This window comes from Eptesicus fuscus, chromosome 18, assembly GCF_027574615.1.
Source record: "Eptesicus fuscus isolate TK198812 chromosome 18, DD_ASM_mEF_20220401, whole genome shotgun sequence".
In the NCBI taxonomy this organism is placed as follows: domain Eukaryota; kingdom Metazoa; phylum Chordata; class Mammalia; order Chiroptera; family Vespertilionidae; genus Eptesicus; species Eptesicus fuscus.
The window spans coordinates 48,724,417-48,731,709 of NC_072490.1; the positions used below are offsets into that span (position 1 = coordinate 48,724,417).

The 7,293-nt window shown below is 44.7% G+C and overlaps 1 pseudogene; it reads right to left on the minus strand.

Moving 5' to 3' along the window:
- Window positions 1-930: 930 nt before the first annotated feature.
- On the minus strand, window positions 931-7,047 carry LOC103290447 (cyclin-Y-like protein 1; annotated as a pseudogene).
- Window positions 7,048-7,293: the final 246 nt, after the last annotated feature.

Here is a 7,293-nt window from a genome sequence, read left to right on the forward strand (position 1 = left end):
TGTCAAATTGCCGACATGAGTTACTCTGAACAAACCCTGCTGCTTGTTTTCAGCGATCCATAGTTCTCAGAAGAATTCTCAAGACGGCCTTCGAGGCTTCCTCCAGGAGGCTGTCAGAAGCACTTGACAGCCCCTTGACAGCCACCCCACCTCGCTGAGAGACCCCTCCTCCCAGGGCCTCTGGCAGGATACTCACCCTGTCTTTGTTTTAGACATTCAGTCAACTTGATATAAGATTTCCTTCCTACCTCCACTGAAACTCAAATACTTGGTACATTTGTAGATTTTTTCCTTCCCAAGAATCCTCAACTTCTATATATCCATGGCTATCTCCATACTGTGTACACAATTTCTATTTTTGTTTTTGCTTGTTTCATTTCACTTTTAAAAAAAAAAAAGTTAATTTTAAAATTATCTTTGCAAAAGAAATACAGGCTGTTGTATGAAAAACAAATACAAGCTTATTAAACTCCATAAAATGTACTGTAAAATTCCTCCCTGCTATGTCCCACCAGCAACCCCCACCCCTAGAGGTAGCCTGGGTCTCCAGCTGCAGAACTGCTTGTTTGTGTGACCTTGGATAAGTCACTTAACTTCTCTGAGCCTCACAGTCTTCATCTGTAAAATGAGAGTGGTAATTCCTGTTACCTCAGCTGGAAACCGTGCTTATGAAACATTTAACATTTACTATAATGCCTGATCATAGTAAATGCTCAAGAAACAAGAGCTATGTTAGTATCATTTTTTTTTACAAAAGAATTTTAGTGTAAATATATAGAAGAGTACTTTCTACAGAACCACATCAACTTTTAAAGCTCTTGCATTCACACTGTGTTCCATCTTGTCCTCTGTAATCAGATGGATTTTTTCCCATGTCTTCTCTTGTGAAGGCTTTTTTTTTTTTTGTAAATTATAAGCCATTTTTTTCCTCTAATAGGGCTTCTTTAAATCCTTGACTGTAATGCCCTTGAAGATTCCACAGAATATCGAATTCCATATATCCAGATCCTGCCAGTACTGAAAGCAAGAACAATGGCACCCAAAACACTGCTTTTCCAGTTAGTTAGGCAAATGTCAATTTCAGCATAAATTAAAAGTCTTTCTATGTAAACCAAAGTTGATATTGTGTATCCAGCCATTACATTTATAGCAATAAAAAAAGGGTGAATAAACCAATAAATAAATTCAGGTTCAGGATTGTGTTTAAAGAGTTCCTCCTGAACCGTGTTCTGTGTGAAAGGATGGATCCTCTCATCAAAAATGTCCTTGGATGTATTTGCATCTCTGTTCTTTATGTGGTAATATATTGCTAATGCCAGGCACTGCACGGTGATTCTCAGATCAGACTGATAAATAGTGTTGTCTACAAATATTGTAGCGCATGAGTTATACTTTTCCCTAAGGTGACCAGGAGACACCATCAGTCATTCCCACAGGTCAGGTCAGTAGTTCTGTAGCTCAGCGCCCCCAACACAGGATGACAGGATCATGATCAACCAACTGAGCCACTCCAGCAGAGCTATGTTAATATTATTAAACCTTTGTATTATCATTACTCTGTGTGAATGTAGTCATAATTTTTTAACATAAATGATGTTTAACATCTGGTATCATTCTGTGCATAAGCTTTTATAATATTTTAAGTCACTTAATTTATCTGAAACATCCATCTTTTTTAATGACTTTATAGAATTCTAATGTGTCAGTATCCCATAATTTGTTTAATCATTTCACTATTGATGGTTTTTTAGTTTTCAATGCTGGAGGGAAAATCCATGAACATACAGGTTTGGGAATTTATGGGAGTATCTTCTTAGGATGAATTCACAATGGAATTGTGTGTCAACGATATAAACATTTTTTATTTTTAATAGTTGTGACCCAAAGCAGTCATCTGTTCAGTCCCAGAATATTTCCAGTTTTCGGTCTTCCACGGCCTCATAGGACTGCACCTCCTTGCCTATAGAGGGGCCATGTGACTTGGCCAATAAATTGGGAGTACAAGGGACATATGTCATTGCCATTTAATTGCCAGATTGAAACCTGCCAAATCATTCTTTATCTTCTACCACAGTGACCAGCAATATTCCAGATAGTGGCTGCTCCAAACAGCCTGAGTCCAATAGTGAGGTCAATGCTGGACAGAGCCTCAGCTGACCCACCACACCACATGGTATAAATGAGAAATTAACATTTGTTGTTTTAAGCCACCATCATTTCGGGGTTGTTAGTCACTGTGGTATAACCTGACTGATACACAAAAAAGTTTTCTTTTTATTTAATTTATTGGGGTTACATTGGTTAATAAAATCATATGGTTTCAAGTGTACATTTCTAAAATACATCAACAGTATATTGTATTGTGTGTTCACCACCCAAAGTGTAGTCTCCTTCCATCACCATTTATCCCCTCTTTACCCTCTTCTTCTTCCCCACCTCCTGTTCCCTTTAGTAATCACCATATTATTGTCTGTGTCTATGAGGTTTTTTGTTTGTTAGTTTGCTTAATCCCTTCACCTATTTCGCCCAGTCTCCCAACCCCCAAACACACACCTGTCAGTCTACTTTCTGTATCTATGAGTCTGTTCCAATTTTGTTTATTTTGTTTACTAAATTCCACATATAAGTGAAATCATGGTATTTGTCTTTCTCTGTCTGGCTTATTTAACTTAGCATAATACTCTCCAGGTTCATCCATGCTGTAACAAAAGGTAAGATTTTTCTTTTTTATGGCTGTGTAGTATTTCATTGTGTAAATGTGCCATTTCCTTTTTATCCATTCATCTACTGATTGCTTCCAAATCTTGCCTATTGTAAAAAGTGATGCAGTGAACACAGGGGTGCATATATTCTTTCAAATCAGTGTTTTGGGTTTCTTTGGATATATTCCCAGAAGTGGAATGGCTGGGTCATAAGGCAGCTCCATTTTTAATTTTTTGAGGAAACCCCATACTGTTTTCCACAGTGGCTACACCCGCCTGCATTCCCACCAGCAGTTCACAAGGGTTTTCTTTTCTCCACATCCTCCAACTTGTTTGTTGATTTGTTGATGATAGCCATTCTGACAGGTGTGAGGTGATATTTCATTGTGATTTTAATTTGCATTTCTGTAATGGTTAGTGATATTGACCATCTTTTCATATGTTTACTGGCCATCTCTATGTCCTCTTTGGAGAAGTGTCTATTTAGTTCCTTTGCCCATTTTTTAATTGGATTGTTTGTTTTCTTGGTGTTGAGTTGTTTGAGCTCTTTATAAATTTTAGATATTAACCCCTTACCAGAAGTTTCATTGACAAATATGTTCTCCCATTCAGTGGGTTGTCTTTTACTGTTTATGGTTACCTTTGCTGTGCAAAACCTTTTTAGTTTTCCCAGTCAGCCTGGCTCAGTAGTTGAGCATTGACCTATGAACCAGGAGATCATGGTTCGATTCCCGGTCAGGACACATGCCCAGGTTGCGGCTCGATTTCCATTGGGGAGCATGCAGGAGGCAGCCTATGAATGATTCTCTCTCATCATTGATCTATCTCTCTCCCTTTCTCTCTTAAATCAATAAAAAAATATTTTTTTAAAAAAAAAACGTTTTAGTTTTAGTCCCTTTTGTTCACTTTTTCTTTTGTTCCCTTGCCAGAGAAGATATATCAGAAAAAAATATTGCTACAAGAAATGTGTAAGGTTTTACTGTTTTCTTCTAGGATTTTTGTGGCTTTGAGACTTATAATTAATCCTTCCATCTATTTTGAGTTTATTTTTGTATATGGTATAATGAGGTGGTCTAGTTTCTTTCTTTTTTCTTTTTTTTTTTTTTTTTGCATGTATCAGTCTAATTTTTCCAATACCATTTATTGGATAGACTGTCTTAACCCCATTGTTTGTTCTTGCCTCCTTTGTCAAATACTAATTTGGATTTATTTCTGGGCTCCAGATCTCTTTTATTCCATTGATCTATAGGTCTGTTTTTATCCGGTACCATGGTTTTTGATTACTGTGGTCTTCTAGTATAATTTGATATTAGGTAGTGTGAGCCCTCCAACTTTGTTCTTTCTCAAGGTTGCAGAGGCTATTCAGGGTTTTTTGTGTTCCATATAAATTTTTGGAATATTTGTCCTATTTCTGTGAAATATGCCATTTTTACCAATTTATACTCCTACAAAAAGTGAGTCTACTTCATTGTATACCGTCTGTAATTTTTCCAAATTTTACAGATTTCTCATTTCCATTATTTTATTAGAGTTGAACAGGAAAAAAAGGTATATAATACTTCAGCCACTTACCAAAACTTGATTAATTTCATACTCTTCCTCATTTATTAGCAAATCCCATTTTCTCAAAAATACCCTCCATGCTAACATGCAACTAAAAAGCCCTTCTTATGCTCATGAATTGCTTTCCACCCCACCCCCCAACATTAGCTAATCCCCTTTTTGCTGGTCTCATCTAATGTTCACCATCCTTAACAAGTGCATTGTAATCCCATGCATCGTTTTTCCCGCCATCTTGATTTTCAGAAGAGTTTTTCTTCCTATTTTAGAGAAATGAGCAGTCATTCTATTATATATGTGACTATCTCAAATGGCCCTTTTGATAAAAAGCACATTAACAACTTCATATCTCTTACCTTTTTTTTGTTTGTTTTTGTTAATCCTCACCCGAGGATATTTTTCCATGGATATTTTTTAGATAGAGTGGAAGGGAGGGGGAGAGACAGAGAGAGGAGAAACATCGATGTGAGAGAGAGACACATGGATTGGTTGCCTTCCGCATGGACCCTGACCAGGGCCAGAGATCAAGCCTGCAATTGAGGTGCATGCCCTTGACTGGAATCAAACCCAGTCCGAGGGCCATTGCTCCCAGTGGTCGGCAAACTTCGGCTCTGTTGACTAATGAGTTTGCCGACCACTGCTCTATCCACTGAGCCAAACCAGCTAGGGCCACTTACCTTTTTTATAATAAAGATGAACAAATGTAAGTGTGTATTCAAGTCCTACCCACTGTTTAAGAACCAGCTCAAGGGAGAACCAAGATGGCGGCATAGGTTAAACACCTAACCTGCAGCCGGGCACAACAATTTTAAAAATACAACTAGAGGTCAGAACGGACATCGTCCAGAACCACAGGAAAGTTGGTGGACTGAAATGCCCACAGCTGGGGGGAAGGAGAAGGCCACGGGGACAGTTGGGGAAGCCGTAAAAGCCTGAGGTATGGAGAAACGGGCGGAGACACGAGCACACGCGCCTGCGGGGAGGATGGAACCGGAGAGGAGGGGGCGGCTGATGACCTGGCCGGAGTTCACTGGCAGGAAGGAGATAAAGGCTCCGGAGTGCGCTGAGCACCGGCTCCGATTGCACTAAACCCCATTCCGGGCGAAACCCTGGGAAACTCACTCACTTTCGCAACTCCGCTGCCCCCGCAGGCCGCCCGGCCCGGGACGCTGGGGACGCCGCCACAGCGGCGGCGCCCGGAGCCCAGCGGCCTCCCAGCACCCGTCCCCGCCGCGCAGCCCCCACGCGCCTGGTGCCGTGGGCCGCGCGCCCCACACACCGGACGGAGGCCCGGGCGCCCTCTCCGTGCACCTCCCGGCGGCGCTAGACTTCAGTAGAGTTGACTGAATTCAAGGGATTAAGAAGTATAAATTGGGGGGACGCCGCGGCGGCGACGTCCGGAACACGGCGATGGCGGTGCCTGGAGCTCGGCGGCCGCCCAGCGCCCGTCCCAGCCGTGCGGCCCTCGCGCGCCTGGTTCCGCGGGACGCGCGCACCGCGCACCGGACGGAGGCCCGGGCGCCCTTTCCGTGCACCTCCCGGCGGCGCTAGACTTCAGTAGAGTTGACTGAAATGAAGGGATTAAGAAGTACAAATTGAGAAGTTTGAAAAAGATGGCGGCGGAGGTTAAAGGCTGTTCTGTTGCCTCGCACCCAGCGAAATCGGAGGGGATGAGGTGTGGAGGTGCGTGGGTCTGGCTGGTGGCGGGGGAAAGGGGCTTTTGTTCCAAACCTAAGGAAGATTAGCTCTCCATCACCCTGAAACCCATCTTCTGGCGAACCCCGGGAGACCCAGATGCCTGCGGGGAGAGGCGGGACTCTTGCAGAGGTGCGCCCAGCAATCAGTGTTTGCTGCGCTGGAGTGCGGAACGAGGGGACTTAGATACATGGAAGGCAGAAGGACCAGACTCACAGCCATCGAGGCTCGCCGCACCATGGCCTGTTGGCGCCCTGAGACCCCGCCTCGCCCTGGGACCCGCCCCGCACATTTTGAAGACCTGCCCTGCAAGTCTTGCAGGCACACCTGCGCCCCAAGCAACGGCTTATGCATGTGGGTGGCCTGCCCTCTGGCAGCGGACCAGATGATCTGCTGTTCTAGTCGGACTGCTCCAGGGCCACTCAGACAGGAGGAAGAAACTACAGTTTTTGCTGTAATCCTTGCTGAGTGCCTAAGGCAGTAGCTGATCTACACCCCATTGGAGACTCAGAAACGAGGGCATCTAGTGGTCTGTGGGAGATGACACCAGATTTCAACCACGTGCATAAGGGACACATTCAACGGGAATATTCAGTGAGCGCCAAAGCTTTGCTGCACCAAGACCCGGCCCATAAACGTGTCTCCTGCACAGCAACTCTTCCTTTATAGACAAAGAGAGCCCCCCCAGTGACACCAACAACAATCAAGACTTAACTATACAAAGGAGGACCAAGATGGAGGCATAGGGCGGAAGCCTGATTGTTGCCTACCACAACAACTTTGAGACTACGACAAGAGAGCAGAGCAGACACCATCCAAGACCACCATAGGGCTGGCTGAGTAGATGCTCTACAACTAGAATAAAAGAGGGGTATGTGGGATGATCCTGATGCCAGTGACCCAAAGACCACACTTTAAGAACTACAGCGCAGGCGACACAAAAGAACTATGGCTCAGGCGATACAACAGCGGCCTGGAACGTGCTCGGCGCAGTTCCCCCGGCGGTCTCCGGCTGAGGGGACGGCTCCACTGGCAGCCAAGCACGGACAGACGAGCCCCTATGAGACATGGGGTGGGAGACTCTGCGCTTGCTGACCTCTGAGTCCGTCAAGAATCTCAACGCCCCGGAAGCGGCCAGGTGCGCATGCTTGGCGACCGGCCACCGATGCAGACCCAAGGGCCGACGCAGCGACGCCAGACTGGCCCACCGCCATGCACCGGGTGCACCGGAGCTTCGCCGAGCCGCCGCCCGACGAGTTCTGCAGCAGCCATACTGGAGCTCTGGAAGGATGGCCAGGAGAATTGCTGAGTGGGGATTGACCGGCAGGAATTGGGA